Source organism: Tenrec ecaudatus, chromosome 16 (assembly GCF_050624435.1).
Source record: "Tenrec ecaudatus isolate mTenEca1 chromosome 16, mTenEca1.hap1, whole genome shotgun sequence".
NCBI classification, from domain to species: domain Eukaryota; kingdom Metazoa; phylum Chordata; class Mammalia; order Afrosoricida; family Tenrecidae; genus Tenrec; species Tenrec ecaudatus.
The window spans coordinates 67681945-67707876 of record NC_134545.1 but is presented as its reverse complement, the minus strand read 5'-3'; the positions used below and the strand labels follow the sequence as shown (position 1 = coordinate 67707876).

The window sequence follows — 25932 nt, the reverse complement described above, 5'->3', positions numbered from 1 at the left end:
TTTCTTCTCAGAGGAAACATTATTAACAAAAAAAGACAATGTCTCTGATCTTATAAAACCTGCATTCCTTGTGAATCTAGAAAACAAGCCAGAATATTTAAAAGAAAGATAAAAAGAATGATTACAAAGGAGATTTGAGTGTTGTTATTTAGAGTACCTCGGGGGCTGTTTAAAATTATATCTTTCTATTTTTTTCTCAAGTGATTAAACCATGAACATCTTTTTAAAGAACATTTAGGCTCATTTCATACAATGGAAATTAAAGAATATTGTGTGGACATAAAAGAGGGTAAAGATAATGAAGCAAAATAGTGGATCAGAGAAGTGAGAGGGTTACTAGTGAAGAACGAATAAAAGTTTAAAAAACACATTCCCTATGATTTTCAACACAAACTGAATAATATGATTTTATCCTTTTAAGAGAATGAAGCCAACATTTTTTATTAAAATGTTTATCATGTTTTAAAAATGAGGTCCCACACCATATAAAATCTAGTCCCTACCTCCCAGGAAAGAGCACTGCAATTGAACAAAAGCTTCGAAAGTGCATACTGAAACCATAGTGTGAGAGGCCTGTCTGACCTTCTCTGGCTGCAGCAGGGAGAAGGAAGACCAACTCCACACCTGCCGAGGCCGATAGACGGGAGGCAGAGATCAGACGTGCCTCCGCCCTCCATCTGTGTTCGCCCAGTCCCGATGCTCGTCTCCCTCCCACGGCACGCTCTGCTTCTCTGCTGCTGGGTTCAATTCTGTGTAACCATGGTCTAACAGAACTCATGGACAATGATTATGATTATGGGGCTTAGTAGAGAAGTTAACAAGTCAGGATCAGAAAACACTAACGATGCAGTCCTTTTTCAGCAACATTACCTCTTCCCAGTCACTTCCCAAGTCACATCACTCTCTGGTTGCTAGCCTCACAGTCCCTGGGCCTCTGCTCTTATTGGCCAAGAGCTACACTGGTGAAAGTTCAAGGTGCACCTTTACTCTGCCAACAAGCCTCTGCCCCAAAACACCCCATTTTCCTCACTGTGTGGTCCAGGAGCCTGCAGGTCTGCCGCAGGCTTGGTACTGTTTTTTGGTTCTGTCTGGTAGTCTCAGTGCTGCGCCCTCTGGTGCCGCTGTGTCTTTGCCACTCCAGGCAGGGGTCTCCAACATGCTCTGCTTTAGCACTTCTTTCTTGATCGATGTGGGGCTCCTGCCTTGCTGCAGAGATGGTTCACTTTTATAGCCAGCAGAACTGATAGATTTCCAAGTCAGAGTCCTCTACATCTTACTTACACCTTATGACACCCAGTCTCTGAGTGGCAGTGACAGACACGGGATAGAAGAGCAATAGCAAGTAATTTTCATTTCACTAAACATAAACATCAAAGTTAAGTGTTAGTTGTGATGTTTAGATTTTGTGTCATGGTGATGGTGGAGTGTCAAGTTACAGACTAAGGTGTAGCATTTTATGAGCCAGACACAGAACAGTATCATTGTTCCCTCATCAACTTTCTGCTTGCCTGAACTGTGCATCTAGCTCTGGGATTTGCAGCCCAGGCGACCCGGTGAGCCAGGAAGGCGTGTAAAAGTAGAAGGGGAAGGACAGAAAGAGGAAGATCCTCAAGCAGATGGACTGACACAGAGGCTGCCCCTGTGGGCTCACACAGGAACAACTGGGGGAACCCCCAGACCAGTGGTTCCCTGTGTTGTACAGGGGTTTCTCTGAGTCAGATGTAACTCAGCAGCCCCTGACACAACAGTACCTAAGCTGATAGTGGCTGACGGTCCCGGTCAGTTTCCAAACAGGAATAGAGAGCCTTTGAATGCATTGACGAATTTGTTTCAGGAAGAGCAGTCTCCCCATATGAAGATCATCAGTACATCAACCAGCAGCACCTTAGCATTAGACTCTCAGGATTCTATTCCATGTCCTGTATGGGTCATGCTTAACCATAAAAAATGACTTAATGCATCCACGAAGGTGAGTGACACTTATTATACTTTCTCTCTCTCTCTCTCTCTCTCTCTCTCTCTCTCTCTCTCTCTCTCTCTCTCTCTCTCTCTCTCTCTCTCTCTCTCTCTCTCTCTCCTATTCATTACTGAAGGAAAGAATTACATGCCAAAGTTGTAAGTTACTGGTGTTGAAACTTTTGTAGTTTTATTTTATTTTTTTAATCTTTTTATTGGGGCTCATAAGGCTCTTATCACAATCTGTACCTACATCAATTGAGCAAAGCACCCTTATACATTCGTTGCACTTGTCACTCTCATAATTCACCTTCCACTTGGGTTCCTGGAATCAGCTCGGTTTCCCTTTTTTTCCCCCCATCCCCCTCCCTCCCCAATCCCACCCCTGGTCCCTTGATAGTTTATAAATAATTATTATATCTTATCTTACACTCCCCGGTGTCTCCCCTCACCCGCCTCCCCATTGCCCATCTCCCAGAGAGGAGGTTACACATAGATCTCCGAGATCGGTTCTCCCTTTCTCCATGCCCTTCCCTCCTGGTGTCGCCACTCCCACCACTGGTGTTGAGGGGTTTGTCTGTCCTAGATTCCCTTTGCCTCCAGATCCCCACTGCACCGCTGTACATCCTCTGGTATAACCAGGTCCGCAAGGCAAGGTAGGATTGGGGTCATGATGATTGGGAGGGGAGGAAGCATTCAGGAACTAGAGGAAGGTTTTGAGTTTCATTATTGCTACACTGAACCCTGAGTGGCCCATCTCCTCCTCACTACCCCCTCTGGAAGGGGTGTCCAGCTGTCTACAGGTGGGCATTGGGTCCCCATCATGCACTCCCCCTCTTTCACGGTGCAGTTTTAAACAACGATAAACAATAAGGACCCATCCTCAGAAGTCATACAATATAGATGAATAAGCCCTATAAAAATAAATAAGAAAACACTTTTCAGACAGTAAGGGGGGGGGAAGGAGCAATAGGGATAAGGTCACGAGTTTAGGAATGAAGGTGTTTGGTGCATACAGTTCTTTGGTATGGCTTAAACAGATGATGAGCCAGGTAAGTACATCACTCAGGAATATCATGTTTTAAGCAGAAGAAAATCCTGATCAAATGTAGCCTATTCTAAAAGAATGTAAATGCATTTGAGAAACTATTGCCAGCTCTGAAATACTGCAACATAAATGTCATTTTAAGGAATGCTTGTGATTAAGTCAAGGGAAGCAATTTGGGAATATGACAGAGAAGAAAAAGCTGTCTTTTATATGGTTGATCACAGTGGAGCCATGGACTTGCTTAAAAAGAGTGATAAGGCTAGGTTCATCTTGTAGGTGAACCACGATGGCAACAAGCAGAGGATGGATTTCAGGGATGCAAAAAGGAGACACGGATTATATTTTAACTTTCATTTCTAATTTGAATTAGGTGGGCAGAGGAGCTCAGGTTAGACTATGGCAAACTTAAACTTTCAGTTGAGGATTTTTTATTAAAATGTATAAGTGCATTTCACAGACTAGCACAAATCCTGCCCATGTTAAACTCATATAAGGTACAAAAATGGCTCTTGTTTGATGGTGATAAATACATTACAGTGAGTTTTAATTAAATATTGTTGAAGTCATATAGATTTTAACCACACTGTAGTTTTGTTTTGCAGTGCATTTCTTCTTCTTCTTGGGTAATGAATAGAATAAATTATGCATGCATGTGTGTGTGTTTTTTGTGTTGTGTATGTGTAAGTGTATGTGTGATGTCTGTTGCCTTCACTTTTGGAGAAAAGTTTCCTTGGACATTGAATCTTCTTCAAAAAGAAATCTTAACATTCTTATAGATAAATATTGATGTGTGCCAACACATTAAAAGTTCAGATACAGCTAAAACTGTAGAGATTAAATTTCATTGACAAATAAATTAAAGAATGCAAAATTGAGATTATAATTAATATATTAATTTAGAAATACCAGTGCTTTGAAATAAAGTAGTTTGGTAATATTTCTAAGAATGATCTGTAAGTTAATAAATTTAATTCATATAATAAAATAACAATGACAGTATATTTTTCCTCTTTTAATATTTATCTTTAGTCAAGGGGCATCCACATTTTAAATATACACAGATACACACATTTTAAATATACACATCTAAACTATTAAAATATACACATCTAACTCTTTAAATTATATTTAAATATACACATTGAAATATACACATTTAATTATTATTTTCTAAATATATACATCTAAATATAGAAATAATTTTTCTTTCCACAGTGAGTCCACTTGATCGTTACTGTCCCCATTGTTCTGACATCTCACTAGCTTTGTTTTTTGCTAATTGCTTTTACTTTCTCTCTTCTTGCTTTATCTCCAAAATTATGATTTTACTTGATTCTTAGGACTGTCACTCAACTTTTAATTAAATGAGTTTCACAGCTTGGGGCTCGTTTCTGGTTCTAAATAGGAATTCTTTAAATGTGCTCTTCCTAGTCTTATTCCCCTAAAGAATTTATCATCACTTCCATAAGCACTAGATGTGAGTAAATGAACGTATGCACTTGTGTGCATGTAGTGAGATGATGCACTTTTGAAGCACACAATTGTAGTTTTACAACTGCGCCTCAGAAAATCAGCTGCAAACACTTGATTTTAGAATACCTTAGAGTTGTTTATATTTCTTAACTTCTTGAATTAAAAAAGAATTTAACACCATGTTGTCGAAATGTCTTTATTTAGTGGAGACTAATTCTAGATTGATTATCAATACATGATATCAGATATTTGTTTTAAGTTGGCATACATATTTGTGATCTTTTTCATCCCTCCACCACCCCCCAAAAAAAGAAAGAAAAAGGGAGGAGAAAGCAAGCAATGCATTATATAATTGTTGCCCTTATATAATTAAGAGTCTGCTGCTACAATTTGTGAAACGAAGTCTTAGGAAACATTGCTCATCATGCGAATCACATGCCATTAAAAAAAAAGAACCCAGCTTTTTGTAAAATAAGAATTATGCTCCCCTGGTTCCAGTATTGTCCAGGAACAAACTGGGAAGAGTGTGAGAAATAAAACTACGTATGTTGATATATATGAAAAATAACATCCATTTCTTTCAAAAAGCAAGTTACTTAATTTTTTGGAGCCTGAGTTGTATTTTCTGTGAAATGCACAAAAGTATAGCAACAATAAGAAGACTGAGAATAATATTTACCTTATATCGCTGTGAAGATTAAATCAGAAAGAGCCCAAAATAGTATGCAGAAAGGAATACTCACATCTTAGAAAGTCTTAATTCTGTACCATATTCTGCATAAAATAACAAATTATAAAAACAATTGACATGATTAAAACAAGCAAATATCTGAGTAGTTCTCCCTATTTTTATTCTGAATCAGATAAAAGTCAGCGTCCACTCAGTGACATGATTCTTCCTAAAAGTGATACAGAAAATATACTACTGGCAAAGAACTCCGCTCTAAGGGCCATAAACATGGAAATCAATCAATTAGAAAAACATTGTGAAGATACTTTTCGTTTCTAATTTAATCATGCTAAATGCAATTTTCTTAAGATAGATGTTGATGTTACTCTTACAGTTGGTTAAATTTCGGAGAGAAACATTGCTCTTTAAGATTCCCCACTCACCACTGGGAACCTGCCCAAAGCAATGCATTCCGCCATCTCTGCCCTGCTCGCTATCGCCTGGCTGTGGAGCAGAGCGGAGACGTCGGCCCCTGCACTGGCCGCGGACTACCTTTCAACCCGTTTATGTCAGAAGGACTTAGAATTATGCTTCGTGTCCAATTCAAACCACCACTGCGCTGTAACTTGTTACCGTAAAATGGAAGAGGCAGAAATCAAGTGTATCCCATCTGGATGCTGAATAAATACTTGGTGTGGAGCAAAATGATCCATCTTTTACATGAGAAGGAAAAATGAACAGTAAAAAAACATTGTGTGAACGAATAATTTCTTTTTGATGCTCAGCACAAAGTTAATTCCTACGAGGTGGACGTGAAAGATAAGCCGTGTTGAAACTTATTTTGGTACCTTTCATCGCCTCTAAAATCAACCACTCCTCCTGCACTCAGTATTTTACTTCTATTTGGGTTCCATAATATGCGGTAAACTCTCACAGACGCATGGAGCACCCAGGAAATGGTTTACATAGTTGTGGAAGCAGGTAAGTCTGAAATCCATAGGTGCAGCATTATTGTGGAGGCTGCTCCTGGTTCATCAGGTTATAGAGGGTAAGAAAATCAAACAGTAAGTCCTACTACAGGCTTTGGAGTCCACAGCTGAAGACAGGGAAGATGACTCTGATGAAGGACCAACAGGAGAGGAACCTTGGCTATATATATGGCAGTAACTCAAGATACAGCACACCCTAACCCTGCCTTATCAACTTAACAATTTCTTAACTCATACAGCCATTATTAAGCCATGGTGTGCCTTCTCAGGGAAAACAATTTAAAAGCAAAACCAAATGAATCAAAACCTACTATTACATAGACAAAAATTCAAGAAACGTATGATCTTGAGTAGGTATAGAATTTTGGATCCACTATATAGCATATCATTTCACCAAAATAATAAACAAAACCCAAATTAAACAAAAATTATTTCCTCCACAAGCCTAAGGATTAAATCTATGGGTTGTGGGAATCTTTTTCCTGTGAGTATTACCGCTAAAAATGGGAGAAATTGTCATCACATGAACTTCTCATTTATATGTAAGAATGAGTTTATATATATATGAAATAGATGTGTTATATATTATTAGCATATGAGCTGTGCATTAAACACTCCACTGTCACTGAGAGCTCGGTTGTATAAGTCCACCACTCACTCAACAGGAAGATAGACTGACTCTTCATCAGATATTTACAGTATTGGAAACCCCAAATTAGATCTTTATGAATTGGGATCAACTCTATGGCAGTATGTTTGTTGTGTGTGTGTGTTTCTACATGTATAAATGTGTTTATATATGTTTAATTTTTATTTCAAATCCATGACTTTGTTATTATATTATTTCAGTATTTTCACAATACTTTGGACATCTACACCTATGGAGAATATTTTAATTCACTTATTGAAATGATAAATATCAAGTATTTTTTTAAAACTACAAAATTTTATGTAAATGGACTTTTTCATACATGTTACTCTATTTCTATAACTATTTCATATTTAATTAATTATTAAATTTTGCTGATGTTCAGGTATATAAAGTTTAATTGGTTCAGGATTCTCTATCTCTGATTATAAAACTATCCATTAAAATTGTTGAATTCTAAAAAATCTACAAATAGTTCCTTTATATTCTATCAGGGTCAGATTTTTGGAGTCACTATTAAATTTGACATTTGGGGGAAAGATAAAATACGATAAAATATACAGCTGAGGAAATAGTAATTTTTGAGAGATATCACAAAATCATTTGCTTTTTTTCCATTTCATATCTCAGTCTGGTACAAAAAATCTTATAGAAGATGCAAAACATACATTATGTCTACATGTCCCAGAAGTTTCTGTTGGGAAAGAGAGAAATATAGCCTGCATTTTTATGAGCATTTAGGCAAGAAGAAGAAGGCCTTGCTTTTTCAAGTTCAAACAAAACATTTTAAACTTCTTATTCAAAACATAGATTTGCTAAACTTTTCAAAGATCTAAAGTTTCAAATAACAGCTGAAACAGTACCAGAATACAATACATAGTGCAAGAAAAATATGAACAGTTATTGGTGAGAAAGATAATAATGGAAAGGCTATTCATTTTGATATGATTTACACTAATTAACATTTCTTGAAAGAGGTGACGTGCTATTGAAATACCTAGAAATATATAGTCAACGTGAAGAAAGGGTTGCCTGTGACAATATAATTAAAGGAGAATCCTCGTCTGCTCCCTGGCTGGCAGTGGCTTTCCTGAGGGCGGGGTAGGTTGAAATCCCAGAAAATAGTATTTCAGCATTTGCACAGGGGTGAAGTGTAACATTTAAACGAAAACCTGGGGGTGGGGTACGTTTGCAACCCGGTGCAGTGGTGAGAAGGGCCTCTGGTGGTGCCTTGGGCAGTGATTGATAAGAGCCCGATGATTAAAAGATTGAAAGATTGGGGGTTGAAAAGTCCATCAACCAGTCTGCAGGGGAAAGATGTGACCATTTGTTTCTGTGAAGACTGCAGACTTGGAAAATAGATGGACCCTTTATCCTTTGCCTCAAGGGGCATCTAAATCAGAGTGGACTCTGTAGCACCCGTGAATGCCTCAGTTAAGAGGTGCTGCTATAACAGAAAGACCACACGCGGGTGGCATATTTTCTATTAATTTATTTCTATGTATTTCTTCCCAGGTTAGGAGGCTGGAAGCCCACTTGAGGGTGCCAGCTGTGGAGGAAGGCTTGCTCTCCTTGGCACTGGAGAGAGGTCCTTGTTCAAAATCTGTGCACTTGATGTCGCCAGGCAATCTCCATGGGACTTGGCCTCAGTCTTCCGCTGGGGGACGGAGTTCCCAGCACAGGGATCCTACAGCCAGAGCTTTCGGTTCCTAACTCAATTTCTGGGTGGCATCAAGGGCCCCCTTTCTCTGCTTGTTTCTCTCTCCTTTTATCTTTTGTAAGATGGAACATGATTTAGGGCACATTCCAGCACTCACCTTTCCTCGGATCAGGGTGGTGATAGTTTGAGTGATGGTGTCATGTTCTGCTCTAATCTTGCCTTAGTATAAAAAATAGAACATAATACTTCTTACCATAATCTCTTTCATTAGCACATATAGGTCAGGATTTAGAATACATAAAAAATGGAGGATTATCACATCATGTAGGTGATTTCATCAGCCCATAATGGTTAAATTATATTGTCACATAGCTGTCAAACTACATAATTACATTACTGTTGAACTGAGTTATTTTATAACTGCCAATTTGCTGAGAATTTTGACCTAGCCACATTCATGCACATTTTTGACAGGCCTTTATTCAGTTCATGATAGTGAGGAATGAAATGTATAGTTAGCCAGGAGTATTAGAGGTTAAGATGAAAATATACCAAGGATTCATAATTTTATGGTATATACAGTATTGAGATCCAGCCCTTTAACTTAATCAAGATAATTATAAGTAGATCAAAATTATAAATTAAGTTTGAAATTTAAAATATATTTGAGGAAATGGCATTGGGGCCCAGTCTGACCTCTGACTAGAGAAGGGGGAGGAAGAATCCAAGACCATCTCAGCCCAAAGCTGATTGCCTGCCCCAAAGTAGAAGTCAGATGTGCCTCTGCCCTCATCCTTCCCTTCTCCAGTTCTGACACCCACCATGGACCCTGAATGCGCTACCTCTTTGCTGGGTTTGATAAGCCAAGACAGAGACCACACAGCACCAACATACATGACTCACAATGATGGGGGGTGCTAGGTTGTTCAACTGCTTAGAAGTCAGGAGGAAAACAAAACCCACAAAGCATTGAGGAAGCAGTTCTTAGATGTGGAGTGTTCTTCTCAGGCACTGCCAGCCGTGTTTCCTCGGTCTTCCTCCTCTCCGTTATGAGGTCCCTAGGCTTCTGCCTTGCTCAAGTCAAGGTAACAGAGATCTTTCAGTGCTGACAATGCCAAAGGGCAAATCCCAAAGGACGTTCCATTCTGAAGTCAGCCTCCTGCCCAAAGGCATTCAGCTTCACTGTTCTGCCAGCCAAGACGCACGCAGCTCTGTCTCCTGGTCTCAGTGCTATGACTTCTAGTGATTTTTCTGCCGCCTCTGCCACTTTAGGCAGTGATTTCCCATGCAGTTGGCTGATAACCCTTCTTTCTCAAGAATCATACTTATGAAATGGCTCTCTTTATATCCAGCAAGATGGCAAACCTGACCAATCCCGAGTCATCCACAATGTGTTCACATGCTTCCACAGTCACTCTGTGACGATGCTCAGAAGAGCCGTATGAAGTCATTTCACTTCACCCCAGTGGCAAACCACAGAGTTGCATTTTATGCTTAGCAATATAGACACCCAGGCGGCATGGTGGGCACAGCATGGGTTTGCTAACCTCGAGGTCAACAGTTGGAAAGTGCTACTTGCTCTAGGGAAAAGCATGAGAGTTCCACTCCCATAAGGACTTAATCTCTTCCTTGTGGATTTAGTTGATGCCTCACTTAGGTGGCTGCTTGTCTTAAGCAAGCCTTTAAGACCCCAGGTCAGTGGTTCTCAACCTTCCTAATGCTGTGATCCTTTTATATAATTCCTCATATTGTGGCAACCCCCAACCATAAAATTATTTTCATTGCTACTTCATAATTGTAATTTTCCTACTGTTATGAATCGTAATGTAAATATCTGTAATGCAGGATGTATTTTAATTGTAACAAATCGAACATAATTAAAGCATAGTGATCAATCACGAAATAATATGTAATTATATATTGTGAAGTATTTGTGGTTTTGATGGTCTTAGGTGGCCCCTGCGAAAGGGTCATTTGAGCCAAAAAAGGGGTCACAACCCACAGATTGAGAACCTCTTCCCCAGGTGCTATCGGCAACACCTGGTTTATTCACCACGCGTTGCTATGGCACTTACATCTTCAGAGGTCTCTTCAGAAGGGGGAGTATTGAGTAAGGTTTTCAATCAAGGTTTACAAATAATAAAGTCTGAATATAAAAGGAGGTGCTGGCAGCAGAACTTAAATTTGAACACTTGAATAGCTGGAGGCTGTGGATGATGGCAGACGCCCAAAATCCATTTCCCGGGTCTCCATATGGATCAAGCCTTGGTGAATTTCCTCTGACCATAATCCACGGATGTGAGTAGTCTTGTTATCAGGCAGAGAGCACTGTAAAGCTGCTACTACAGATGTAGTTAAGTTAAAATGTACTAACATCATTTCATTCCCTTTTTGATCTTTGCATTGTAGAGTTGCTTCAATTTTAAATATTTTCTGCTTTCTTTTCGATTGGGTTTTTTTACTGATTTGTTTTACCATTATTGTTGCTTCCTTCCTGCTTGTGTTTTATAGGCTTTTCTGTTTACAAATTCCAAGATAAGTAAAACTATAGAGACACTAACTGGATTAATAATTACGTAGGGGCATGGCAGGGGAGGCTGGGAGAAAGCAGAGAGCTAAGAGCGATGAGTTCGAGAAGAAAATATTCTGAAATTGATTGTGGCATTGATTACACAACTGTTCTTAACATGATTGAATGATTAAATTGTATGGCATATTCCAATACAATTATTTTAAAACAAAACAGACTACAGTCATGGAAACCAACAAGTGTTGTTCTTTTCTGTCCTATCAGGTTGCTCGGAGGCATAATTGGCAGTGAGTTCATTTGGAGTTATTTTGTCCTTACATAAATAAGCCCCGACGGCACTGTCATGTACATGTTGGGCGGCTAAGTTCAAGGTGGGCAATAAAATACCACAAACCACTCAAGGGGCAAAGGGAAGGCGAGCTGCTTCTTTAAAGACTTTCAGCCTTAGAAACGGCAGTCAGGGTCCCTATAAATGGTAACTGTCTTGATGAGAGTGGATTTGATTTTGGCATGGATGCTGACAATCGTTCTGAATGAGATGTGTGAAAGTACTTGGCACAGATGAGAAAGAAAACCTAGTCATCAGAGCCTACTTACAATTTCAAAGAGATGATCTCTTTATGGCCCTGAGCATGAGGGGCATAGACAGATACATTTTTAACTTTTTTCCAATGAAGTGAAGTCAATGTAGAGGAGTGTTGAAGATTTTGCTGTGTGGAATTTGCCTGAATTGGCATGATTACATAGGTATATATGTTTGAAGCCAGACAAAGTTTTCGAGAAATAGAAGGGAAAAACGCTTTAGTAGTGCCCATCTGGAGAAAATGTCAAAGCTAATAACTTGTGACAGCCCCCAGGTTAACTCCATGAACAGAAGAAAAAGACTAATAGAATTAGGAAGTCAAACATATATTAAGTGGAAATAAAGGAGCTCTGGTGGTACAGTGGTTGAGTGCTTGGCTGCAAACTAAAATCTTGGCGGTTCAAATCCACTTACAGATTTCTGGGAGGAAAATGTGGCCCTCAAATTCCATAAAGGTTGTTCAACTTGGCAACATTATGGGGCAGTTCTACTCTGTCTGTGGAGGTCATGAAGAGTCAGAATTGACTTGGTGACAAAGGGTTTTAGTCTTGGGGATATTACAAGTTTTTTTAAAAAACCTGTATTATATTTTATATAACTTTTAATATTGGTTTCTAATATTTTTGATATATGCTATTTTTTCTATCAATCCTAAGGTAGCCTTCTTTTAATTAAGGAAATAACTGCTTAAAATAGAATGTATTGATAAACTATTCAGTATTCTCTAAGTTATACAGGATTTTAGAAACTGATATATAGTTTAGTTTATGAAAATAGTAACATGATAACATTATCTATGCCTCTGAAAAGTATCAGAATGCCTATATAATTTATTACAAAACACAATATTTTATGATAAAGCCTTAAGAGCATTTTATTTCTTTGGCCATATATTTATTAAGTTGCATTCTTTTCTATCAGGATCTAATGAGATTCTGAATATAGATTTTAAAAATCTTCAAAACAAATATCTGTCTATAGCCTTAAGGAAGCAGAACTTATTATGTTTATTTGAAAGCTTGAACTCTTTCCCTGCTAATTCCAAAATGGATTTTGACTTCATAAATATTGGAATGATATTTTGTATTTTGTTTTCCCAGAAGAACCAAACATCTCATCTTAATTCAGTACCCAATGCTTCTCAATGAAGCAAAAAAAGTGCACTAAAAGGAATCGAGTCTTAATGTAGGAAATATTTCTCACCAAAGGTAGTTAACCTCAGAGTCGACATTTTCACATCAGGAGCGTTGGCCACTTAGCAGGCTCTCTGTACTTTGGTTATTTACTTTTGAAACTCAACAGCTGACAATACATAGAAAGAACACTGCCAGACAGGCTAAAGTGGGACATGACACTGGAATCGGAGTAGGAGATCTCTGTGAGGAAGGTGTCAGGTCTCTTGTGAGGTGAACTGTCTGTCGTAAACAGCACCAGTGTCTGTAAATAGCTGCACCAGTCACAAGCAAAGGGCAGACTCCTTCAGAGATGTAGAAGGAAAGAGAGCAAAGAACAGAACTTTGACATACACACAGATTGTGTCTCTGTCCAATGGCTAGGTATATGCTCAGAGATATAGATACACATAGTTTCATATTACTACTGTGAAATACTCTATCTGTATTTTCACTAGAACTCAGCAAATGTTTTAAAAAGACTTAAGTATCAAAAGTTAAAACTCTGATTTTAATTCTTTCATTCCAGTATATTTTGTTGTTTGGGGTCATGGAGTAGGTTCTGAATCGTAGCAAACCACCGTAGAACGGAATGAACCACCACTGGGTCCTGCACCGTCTTCACCATTGTTGCTCTGTTTGAATCCATTCTTACAGACATCGTGCCAATCCATCTCACCGAGGGCCCTCCTTGTTATCGCTCCCCTCCTCTAATGTACCAAAGTAATGTCCTTTTCCTGGTCCTGGTCTCTCCTGAAAACTTGTCAGAAGCATGTGGGAGGAAGTCTATCATTGTGTCTAAGGCACATTTTGGATGTACTTCTTCCAAGACAAATTTGTTTTGCTTCGGCAGCCCAAGATGCTTTCAGTACTTTGGATAAAATCACGATTCGAGTACATGAATTATTCTTCTTTACTGCCCACCTTTGCCACGTGTCCAAGGCAATTGAGAATGCCAGGTGCCCCTTAGTCCTCCAAGGATGAACCCAGCTTTCAGCACTCTAGGGAGTTCTTGGGGAGCCGATAGGCTGAATACAACGCACAATTTCATCTCTTCACTACTGCTTCCATGAGTGCTGATTAGGGATCCAAACACCATGAAATCCTTGAAAGTTTCTATCGCTTTTCTTTCATTATGATGTTACCTAGTCAACCTAATCAATATGGAAGAGAGAAGTCATTTTATTAAGAAGGTGAAGACTTGATTTCAAAATATGCTAATGGTAAATATTAAGTGCAAGTTTGTTAAGGAAAACATTGAGAAACATTGAAATTGGTAATTTCTATCATTTTGGGGTCTGTTCTCAGAATAAATATATTTAGGAAATTATTGTGAGTTATGTAGGAATTATAAATGTGCCCTTTTTACTGCAAGATTATATCACCAATAAAATGCTAACCATGGAATATGTTCACTAGTTGTTTTTTAAAAAAATGATTGATGTACTTTGACAAAACAGATTTTTATTTTGGTAATATAAAATATTGTATAAACTGTTTCAATAAAAATTGATGTTGCTACCTATTAACAATTTATTAGTAGCTATAGAGATTGGAATGCCTTCATTTAAAAATTATAGAAAGAAATGGTTCAATAAAATACATAACTGTGTGTCCATAAATTCCTTGGTATGGTTCTTCTATATATAGTCTTTTTAATCCTACAAATTGATGGGTCAAACAAACAAGAAAAATCAATCCACTTTCTTTTATTTTTTTAAAGTAATAACATTATTTTTATTAAAATATTAGCTAAATGAATTTTCTTTCCACATTTTAATATCAGGTTGTTTCCAAAGTCACCAAAAGTGAAAAAAAAAATATCAATCTGAGACTCACACAAGTGTTTTAACTCAAACCTCTATTTGTAGTTTCTAAAATGTTGATCCACGGACCACTGTCTTCTTACACATGTGTACCAATGAGAACAAAAGGAAACGTTCCCCGCCATCCCTATGGAAAACAATGGTTCCTTTTCTAACATCCTTTAAAAATATACATTTTACATTCCTTACACCTCAACCAAGGTGACAATGTAATAAATACACTGTTTCTTTTCACTCCTTCCTCGCCATTCAGAGAAATGTCCACCAACTACCTGTTGTAAGCTCTCTCTCTTTTGGGGCTTCTCCAGGGCCTTGTCCATAGTTTTCTCGCTTTCCCCTCTGCATTTGGGCCAGTACCACTTGCCCTCGGGTTTGTGATTCAGCTCCACACACGAGAAGTGGAACCCCTCGATGGGGCACTCCTCGTTGTCGCAGCCGATCAACTCCCCGTAGGAGACCTGGTTGCACAGACAGTACGTTGGCTCATTCGGGTCAATGAGAAGCTCTGCGGGAGAGGCTTCCCGCTCGGCTTTGGCCTTAGAGCGCTTCTTCTTGGACGTCTTGGCTTTCTTCTCCCGCAGCGTGGCCTAGGTGAGGTCCTCGGGATCGTGATTATTGGACGCATTCTCCCGGCTCTCGTTGTTGCGCTGTCGTTGGGAGCGCTTATTATTGGGCTTCTCCGCTGGAGTGATTGTCTCATTCTTGGACTTATCTTGGCTGGTTTTGCCACTGTAGCCCGTGGTGTCGTTGTTCTCTTGATGAGCCTCAAATAGTTCCACATGGCTTTCCACTTGTCTGGTCCGGTTCTCAACCAGTCCACCATCTGACTCACAATCTGAATCTTGTCATCGCCCAGTTCCTGGCTCTGAATCAGGGCTCTCTGAATGCAGAACTCTACTCTTCTGGGTACCGTGGTCTCATGCTTAAATCTCTCGTAATATTCATCCAATTCTTTTAGGATTTGTTTGCAGAAGGCACCCAAGCCTGATGACCGCGCAGCCGCCAGGAGGAGCTCTGCGCTGCCCAGCGAGCCGGCGCTGGGGTGGGGGCGGTGGGGGGGGGGGTGGCGGGGCGGGCCCTGGGTCTGGAGGCAGGCCAGGGGCCCAGAGCTTGCAGCCCGCTCCCTCCTCGAGTGGGCGACTCAGGCCGCTCCATCAACCTCGCCCGGGGCCCAGGGCCGAGCCTAGCCCCTAGCCCCAATCCACTTTCATTGAGTAGATTCCAACTGATAGAAATGCCATTATATGGTTTCTGAGACTATAGATCTTTATTAGAAATGATAGTCTCAGCTTTCTCCTACAAAACTGATTATGGGTTTAAACCACCAACGCCCAGCCCAACAATTACCTAACATAGCCAACATGGCTCCTAATAACTACCTAGAACTAGGACATGAGGTCCTGTGGCCCTAGAGCGGGTTTAGATTTCATGAATTAGCCTCTCAATACAGTGCCTGGCTCCGTTGCAGTGGGATTATATAAACACAGTAGATGGAGCCACAATATGGGGTTTGGTCTTTTGGGCCATCTTGTTGTTGCTACTAGTTTCTGTCTAGTTGTACAATACACAGAGCTCGCTATCCAACTGAAAGAAACTTTGCCTGACCGTGCACCATCTTCATTCACGAATGTTATGTGTGAGACCATTGCTGGAGTCACTGTGTCAATCCACTTTAGTGAGGGCTTTCCTTGTATTTGTTTTCTTTATACTGACCCTCTATTGATAAAGCCTAGTGTCCTTCCTCAAGGACTTATCCTTTCTGAAAGTCATTCTTTAATTCAAAGAAGCACTCTGGTTGAATTTCTTTCAAGATTGAATTGTTTGTTCTCTGGCAATGCATGGTAATAAGCTAAATAAAAATAGCAACAACATAGGTAAATACATTATAGATAAGCACATATATAATTTATATGTACACATGTGTGTATCTATCTATCTATCTATCTATCACCTATCTCTCTAGCTGACACACTGGTGGCTCTGTGAGTAAGGAATTGTTACTAAATAAGACTGTGGCGATTCAAAGCCACCTGCTCTCTGTGGGAGAGAGATAAAGCTGCCTGCTCGCAGGAAGAGTTATAGTCTTAGAAGCCCTATATAGGTTTGCTATGAGTAGTAAAAGCCCTGGTGAGGTAGTACATTACACATTGGGTTATAAACTACAAGGTCAACAGTTTGAATCCACCTGCTGCTTCATAGGACAATGACACAAGTTCAGCGTCAGTAAGTCCTGACTATCTGGGAAATCCTAAGGGCAGTTCTACTCTGTCCAATATGGTTGCTATGAGTTAGGCTTCACTAGATGGCAGTAAGTTCGGTATGAGTCATAACTGACTTGATAGCAATGAGGAGAGTTTGGTAAATATAAATATTGGATGGTACTTCAAAAATGTGTGCGTAAGTGAATATTTCCCGCAATTGTTTAAAGTCCTAATTATAGCTCTATAGTTATTATTTTGTGTCTCTCATTATATACTTAGTCACAAAGAGCATGTGCCTATTCCTCCATTGCCATCAAGTCAATGGTGATTCATAGCGAGTCCCTGTGGGTTTCTGAAAGTGCAATTGTTTATAGGAGGAGAAATCCAGCTTTCTCCCCCATAGCTGCTGGGGGATTCGAACTGTGCATCATGTGGATCACAGACCAACATATAACCACTACACCACCAGGGCTCTTATGCTTCCTTGTTACAAGCACAAAATTAAATTTCATATGCTTCAAATGTCAAAATAAGACATTTCATAATGAGTTATAGAAATTCTCAACTCTTAGAGTTCAGGAGGTATTTTGAGAAACAAATGACAATAACAGATGTTATTGCTTTGACTATTTCTAATAAAACTGCATATAATTTAATATAAATTCATGTTAAAATTACAGTAGTGCAATAGGAGCCACCAACTAAGAATACATTAAAGAGAATGATTGGTTTCAATGAATTATAGTTAAAATTATATTGAGAAGAAATAGATGCAATATGTAATAACCATGGACTTAAATTTGGATCATTTCGTAGCTACAATTCAGAAAATTTTAGCATGTTTCTTTGCTTAGAACAGACTGCAACCGAAGTGTTCATGATATAATAGGCTACACCTTGTATATCACTCCAAGTTAGTTAGGAATGTGTTTATGGGCCTAACCATTCTATTTTTCACAGCTTCATTTTTTTTCCCTTGCACCAAAAAAGAACATTCTCAAGTTAAAACTGAGAAAAAGGGAAAACAGCATCTGTGTGAGTGACTGATCTTAATAATAGTTGGCAGCAAAGGTGAGAATGAAAGGTTAAATCGAGAACTCAAAGAAACTATCGGTGTAGGAGTTTCATGTCAGGCTTCACTTCTGGTGAGAAATAATTCTGATGTGCACTGACTTGGCTGTCACAGGTCAGCATTTGAACTGAGAGAGATCTAAACAGAAATGCGTCTGGTTTCATGTAGACAGCACTGACAGAGATAATCATGAAACCTGAGGGCACAGCTCTGCCTTTTAAACAAGTACTTGCCCAAGGTCAGGCTAAAGAGAGGGAGCTTTCTCTAGTGCTTCTACATGTTCATTTTATTTGTTTGTTAACTTTATTTGCATTGTCAAAGATGAATAGAGTATGACAATTATTTCACACCCCTTTCTACTGAAATGCAAACTGTCAATAATAGCCAGAAAAATGGACCACTATCTCAGAAATACTTAAAGCAAATTCCACAAGACAGCTTAGTGTAATTTCCTTCCCCTTAAAAAATCATTATGATTATTATTGATCAGTAATTATGAAAAAAAACTCACAAAACATACTGTTTAGTATTGGATAGTTTCTCCCAAAATGTGTACCTGTGACTGTGACTTTGCTTGGACATAGGGTTTTGAAGGTTCACATGAGTTAATGCTAGAATAGAGGGGTGGTCTCTCTATATGACCAGTGTCCTCGTGAAAGAAGATGCATAAAGAGGAGAGAGCAGGGACGAGCATCCGTGAGACTCCGGAGGCACATGCAGCTGCAAGTTAAGATGTGTGATCGATTACTGAGAGCTACCGAGAGACCTGGGGCAGTTTCTTTCCAAGAGGTCCCCGGAAAAAGAAGCATAGACATAGTTTTATATAATTATCTAGTGTCCAGAGCATTAGCACTGATGCAGATACATGTATATGTATGCTTGTCTGCTGTTCCTTTGACAGGAATGCACGTTACAGTAAAAGAAAAATACACAAGTAGATAGAAAACCATGTCACAAGCAGTAAAAGTGATGAAAGAATAGGAATCCTAGCATTTATACTAAATTATGTTAACAAGAGAAAAAAACAACCCCCTTGGCACCGATCAGAACAAACTGGTTTGCAGTCGCATATCTGATGAAGTGCTTGCATCAATAATATTTAAAGAATTATCAATTGGGTTAAAAAAAGCGATGTGCGCACAACTACTGAACAGAGACCTATGGAACTGAAAAAGAAAGTGAAATGGTGACTAAGCAAAGCAGAAGACGCTGCACCAAGAGCCACTAGGGAGAAGCAAACTAAACGACCATATGATACAACACAGCCTCCGAGGCAAGGAACACTGTGTTGGTCTGGGTAGACTAGAGAAACAAATTCATAAACACGCATATAATGGTGGAGGTTTATATACAAGAGGAACTGACCATTGAGAAAACATCCCAACCCAATCCAGTCCAAGGCCATAAGTCTGATGTTAGCCCATATGTCTGATACCAATCTCTAAAGTCCTCTTCAGACTCACGAAGCACATGCAATGAAGCCAAATGCAGGACCATCACAAGCGAGTCTTTGGCTCCAGTGTCACTGGAAACATCTCAGGGCTGGCAGGGGTCTCTCTGTGGCCTCTCTGGCTTCCGAGTTCTGGTTGCGTCCATGTGGCTTGTCTTCTGCAATGTCTCCAGGGAGTCGCAGAGTAAGAGGTGTCTTCTGCCTCCAAGAAGGAAGTACCAGATTTCCCAGAATTTTCAGAAGGCCATGCCCACGCAGGTGTCTCATTGGCTGTCTCCAGGTTGACAGCCTAGAATCCACCCCTATGCTCTTAATCCTTAAATTGACACCAGATTAGGTGACTGCAATAAACACCAACAACACATAACTCTATGCATTTGACCAAGCTCCAAATATACTACATTCAAAAAGTGAGAATTTCCCAATATGGAAACAATGGGTTTTAAATCACTACAGTCTGCATCTAAAGGGGTAAATTTTACTGTACATAAATATATTAGGCTACAACTGACTTTTAATAAAGTATCTGGTATGTTGTCATCTGCTTCATGATGATGTCCCTCCATAAGAATTTTCATGTTAGAAACTACATATGTGGTGCATTAGAAAATTATTTTAAGAAATACTGTCTACTTCATATGGATCAATTAGTAATGAACTTCAAGCCGGACCATGTTTTGTTTTGTTGTACATATCCAACTTGATGGCACCTGACGACAACAACAGTTCACACACACACACACACGCACGCACAAAATATTAAATTGCAAATGAGCATCACGATCCAGATTGAACAATCTCTTAAGAAAATGATGAGTCTTTCTGGATATTTAAATGAAAAAATATCTACTCACACTTCCACATAAGGCGATTCATTCACTACACCTCAGCTTCATTAAAATCAATTCTTGACTTAGGTTTGTCAGCCACTAAAAGATATGAGAGTGGCAATCAGGTTTGATTAAAGTTAAGGGCCTATCTGATTTAGGGAGAATTAAATGTGTTAGTTTTCTGTTTCTTTTTTTGTATATATAAATGTGTGTATATATGTAGGTATGTGTATATATATATGTGTGTGTGTGTGTGTGTATATAATTTCTTAACTGTTTAAAGTAGTGAACATATAGGTAAGTATTGCCTGGGGAAAAAAGAGCTGGGAATTCAGAAACCTGTTTTGTAAATGTCAAAATCTTCACTTTCTCTCCCAAGGCAAACTCTATTCCATCTCTCATGAATCTTTAGAAGTCTAACAATCTAGGGATTTCAGCCAACTCTGTAGCATGTAAACCTATATAAAATTAGCATCGCAATGTTCCTCTATAGTAGATGGTTGGGTATTCTTGATAAAACTGCGGTCCCTAGCTTATCATGGACTGTATTTTAGAGTTAAGTGTATGATGTTTTTGTCAATGTAGTGATTCACATGACCAAAAATTTATAATTATTCTCAATAAAGTAGCTTTTGAAAAATGATTTCAATGTTTATCTCCAGCACAGACATATACTCCACACATACACACATGCACTTTAGAACAAGTTAGTGTTATCAAACACATACCCTGGCTCAACTCTTTTAATCTACTATGACCATCACCTGCATCACATATTCGCTTTCTTTTTCACCTCTTCTTTCACTCATCATTTAATATCTAATGAGACCCAATGAGTTTTGTTCATTTTTTAGAAAGGTTATTCTTCACATCAGGCAAAGAAAAACCCTCCCCGCCCCCAAGAACTCATATAGTCTCATACCTGTATTTATTCAATCCTATCACCCCCCACATGATAGTTTGCAGCATTTACGTGTGTGTGTCTGAATATACCTTCTTCGTAAAAGCACTAGTTTGGCCTTAGTCAGAAAGCAGAGGAAAAGAAAATGTAAGTTCCGCAATTCTATTCAAGAGGACAAATCTCGAAGAAGCATAATGAGGATGGGGGAGGAGCGAGGCCCGGCGGGAGAGACAGAGAAGTTCACAGTGTGCCATTGAGCTTTTCGCCTGATTGGATTGTCGATTTCCACTGAGACCGTCATGGTGTGTCACTAGAGAAAGTCTAATGATACCTTTTCCTGTATGATTTCTTGTAAGGCCTGAATTCTTGGTAAAAATGACATGCTCAGGGCCACATCCAGTGGTTTCATATACGGACTCCTGTATTTAGATTGACAAGGAGTTAGAGAAAAAATTGATAGATTCCACAAGTAATTAATGTCTGTGTAAGGGGCTATTATGAAGCATTATGCACAGTGTGCATAAACAAACAAAACCTTACTACCATAGAGTCAATCCTGACTTATAGGGACAGTGAGTGGTAAATGCCTTTGGGTTGTAATTTTCTTCACTATCTTTACCATAAAATTGTCGCAATAATTTTGTCAAAATTTACAATATAAGCTTTACTCTCACTTTGCGGATATAAAAAAGATGGTAAGTGCCAATGATCTGGTTGAAGTGTTTTCAGAAAAGCCATTCAAGCTTAAGGCCAGTCAGAAAGGAGTCACGTGCATAAATGTGGCCAGAGGTTAAGGATGGGAAAGATGGTAAACAAAGTTGATAATGGAAAACCTGAATGGAATTTGATAGACACATGTCACTGCACATTTCTCAGCATCTGATAATTATTAAATGCCTCACATATAATTAATATGTTTGAGGATTAGGCTTTTCAGTCAGGCATTTGTGATTTTAAAGACTAGTGAAGTCAGGAATACTCATTTGGGAGGTGAAGGTACAGGGACTGGGTGTTGAGTGCCCATAGACCAGCCCTGTTGAGTATTTAAGAGAGCTTCAAAAGCTTTTCAAAACTTCCTTTGTCTTTCAAAAGTGTCTGAAAAATCCCATATCAAGAAGTCCCATTTTATGACTTTACAATTCCTTCCTCGTGGCTAGCCACTGCTGATTTCCATTTCATACCGAAGTTTCTCTTCCGGAAGCTGCATTTTGTTAGATGCAAATAGACACTAAATGAAGTAATGCGGGACGAGGCAGATGATGAGGATGTAAAGAGACCCACTTAGCTTACTGGAATATGCTTACACTAACACCCTGTATGCAGTTTACAATTCGGTTTCATAGTTAGCTTTAATCTACATTAAGTCCCCACCACCTGAGAGAGAAAAGATAGTGAGAGATGAATATGTTCATATCACATAATTGCAAACCAAATTAGCATCCTTAACACACCTAGGTGATGCTATGCTCCTAAGCTAATATTAAGTGTGCCAGGCTCTGGGCTGTTTGCCGTTTTTCTCATGCGCTGGGTACTGTACGAAGAAAATCAAAGAAACTCAGATGAAATGGCTTTAACGGTTTCCCCCAGAGAGCACACGCGTGCGCGTGCGCACATGTAGTTAGCTTCTGAAATGGCTTTCAGTGAACCACTCCTTTTGATTAATCAATGCAGAGACGAGGTTATAAAAGACTGCCTTCTGTCTTGCTCACTCTCTCATGCACTCGAACTTGCTTGCTCCAGTGAAGCCAGGTCCACACTCTGATCAGATGCGCAGACAAAGCCCCTGAGGCAATATACTGACTGAGGCTTCAAGGCAACAAGCAAGGAGAAAGTGAAATTCTGACCCTCCTCCGCCACCCCCCTCCCCGCCCCCTGGAAGATCTAAACCCCCAACAACTACTTGAGTAACAACTACTTGATTCACGGTACAGGTACAGTACAGGTACAGGTACAGGTACAGGTACAGGTAGAGCTTTGAAATGACAGTAGTCCCAGCTGAGCACTTGGTTGCGTTTTAAGTGACGAAGAATTGAGGTAGTTTTTTTTTTTAAACAGTACTTGGTAATTAAAAAGATGAGGACATTCCTAGAGAATAGGGAAAGTTTCTATAAAAATAATAGCATTATCATCAGAATATATACATATATATCAGAATATATATTCTAAGGAATATCAAAGGGTTATAAAAGATAATTCTCCTTTCCTGGCTGTAAGTAGGGACACAGTAAAGGAAATTCTGAGGACGACATTTGTAGCAGATTGAAGCATCAATTGAGGAAACCGCACACTTGCTCCCTGATGAGGGAGGAAACAGCAATACAATCTCGTACTTTTGTAAAAACACTTCACCATTGCTTACCAGGGTTTCTTCTGAGAATATTTCTTAAAAAATGGAAAATCACCTTTTGAACAGTTTTTAAAAATATGTTCTTCACCCAAATTTTATATGTTAAAGTGTCTTTGTGGTATTATATCATATTAATTTAAAAAATATTGTTCTCCTTTGTATTTTTTCATTTTGTTAAGAAATACTCCACGAAAGGGGGTCAAAATCAAGTCTTTCACAAGTAATTGTACCTCACTGATTTTAATCAACTTCCCAGGCTTATGACTGTGTAAAAGGAGAAAAAGTAAATAAATTGTCCTTTCATTGCTAAGTTGATTACTAGCTAGTACATACCTTGTGTTCTTCTAAAATTGTATAAATTGCATGTGATTGGCGCTCAGGTGAAAGTCAGATTGCTGATTGCCTTTAACCACAGGGAACACTATTCAAAGAAATGGGGAAATGAAAAACCAAAGCCTTTTATATACAAACTGTAGAACACATGAGAATGAAAGAAGCTGATCTAATCAGAAGCACTGTACAAACAGACACAAGGAATCAACAGGTATAGAATAAGTCTCCTAAGTGCAAACAAGTTCTCTCTGTAAGGACTCATAGGTCCACTGATTTATGCTGGATGAATGTGTTGCTTTCACAACATAGGATATGGGCATTGAACTGAAATCAGTAGGAACTGGCAGGGGGTTACTGGCTGGTCTCCACATAGCGCTATCACTTATGAGATTCCATTCTCAGAACCATAACATGACTCGCCCCCACTTCAAATTAGTACAGGTCTGAGTATGTGATAAACAAAGGGGAGGGGAGATGATTTAGAACCTGGCCAATGTGTAAAAGCACTATGTAAATAGTGTAAATCTGATAGTGTTTTAAATATTGGCCAACACATTTCTTTAACAGTTTCCAAGTGGTTGGGGAAATTAATCAGTAATTCTAATATAGTTACATGTACTTGGAATTACAGAACAGAGGAATTGATTTTTAAGGGATATTTTTTTATGGGGCCAAGGTAGTCTTTTTAGGCAACTTGAATATAATTGATTGGGGTATTAATCAAAATATCCTCTGATCAGTGATATAAATAAATAAGTTCACTGAACCTTTCTCTTTAAAATATTTATTTTGTTCATCATATTTATTTTCAATACTTTCAAAACATATCCAATAGCCAAGTTCAGAGAGTTTTCTATTTTTCATTGAAACTGTCCTTTTAACTTTTTAAGCACAATCTATACGTGGCAAATTCATAAGCAATTCCAACCAAAAGAAAGATCATTCCTGTCACATATCTGGAGTCTTGCTTTCAGCTCCAGAAATAGCTACAGTCTCAAAACCCACCTGGAGTCCCGCTGAGTTTGGTTTGATGGCGGTGAGTTTGGTTTCAATTCCTAAGCAATAGATAGGACAAAGCTGCTTTGAATCACAGAAAAGAATTATTCTAAAACCAAGGGAGGTGTTCTTCTGACTTCCCCCACTCCCTTCTTCTCCCACAAGACATCATGCATCCTAGGTGGGAATCTCACTCTGGGATGGTTGGGGAGGTCACACATCTCTTCCTGTTTGTCAGCTTCTGTTATGCTGATGTCATTGCCTCCAATTAAAGTAAATGCTCTCAGTCACCATTCAGGAAATGGTGAGTATATTTTTTATCTCCCCTCAAACCAGGGAATTTTTTCTGGGAGGAAAATAACAATAATAATAACCAGAAGAACAATAGGAGCTAAATATGAAATTCAGTTCTTCCTTTCAGCTCCACATCAAACTTATAAACATAGATCTCAAATTCACTCTACAGTTTTATAAATGAAAAGATACAATAAATGATTAAAATTTAATAAAAAGGAAATTGTATGCTGACTGAATCACGGTCAGCAGTGATATTATTGGAATTCGGCCCTAGATGTTTGATTACTAAATGCTTAATTCATCCCAAGCTATCATCCAAGATCCATGTCTTTATAACATTGCATTCTCATAGCTGGAATTTATCCCAAGGTTAATTTGGTTCAGTTTAATGATCACAGAACACACATACCTATACAATGTTGGACATTTTCAATTTATAATTTCCTACTTGCTAAATCTATTGCTTATCGGTCAGTTTGCCATCCTGTGGTGGCTTAGTATTGCTTGATACTGGAAGCCACGCCTCCAATATTATTGATGCAGGAAGGTTACCCGTAGTAAACATGCTGCAGTGGAGGTTCCATCCTGAAAATACCACTAGGAAGAAGGATTGGTGGTGGAAACCTCACTGAATGCAATAAAGCAGTGTTTGAGAGGGTGCCCAAAATGACACTATAACTGGGGAAAGACTTGTCTCTTCAAATTCTGCCTTAATGATGTAAATGGCACAAAGCTTTGGGGATATTCACCTGTTGATGGGACATGATGCAAAAGGAGAACAAATATCTGAAATCTAGGAATCGAAAGGTGGGATGTCCTAAGCATGAAACTAGAAAAGTTGGAAGATTAAAAAAAATAAAATGGTCAATATCTTAGACATTGTTGTTGCTGTTAAATGCCATTGAGTTGGTTCTGATCCATAACCACCAGCGCACAACAGAATGAAACA

The 25932-nt window shown here is 38.9% G+C and overlaps 1 pseudogene; it reads right to left on the bottom strand.

Annotated features, from left to right (window-relative positions):
- Positions 1 to 14741: 14741 nt before the first annotated feature.
- On the bottom strand, positions 14742 to 22217 carry LOC142428621 (inhibitor of growth protein 1 pseudogene; annotated as a pseudogene).
- Between the last annotated feature and the right edge of the window lie 3715 nt (positions 22218 to 25932).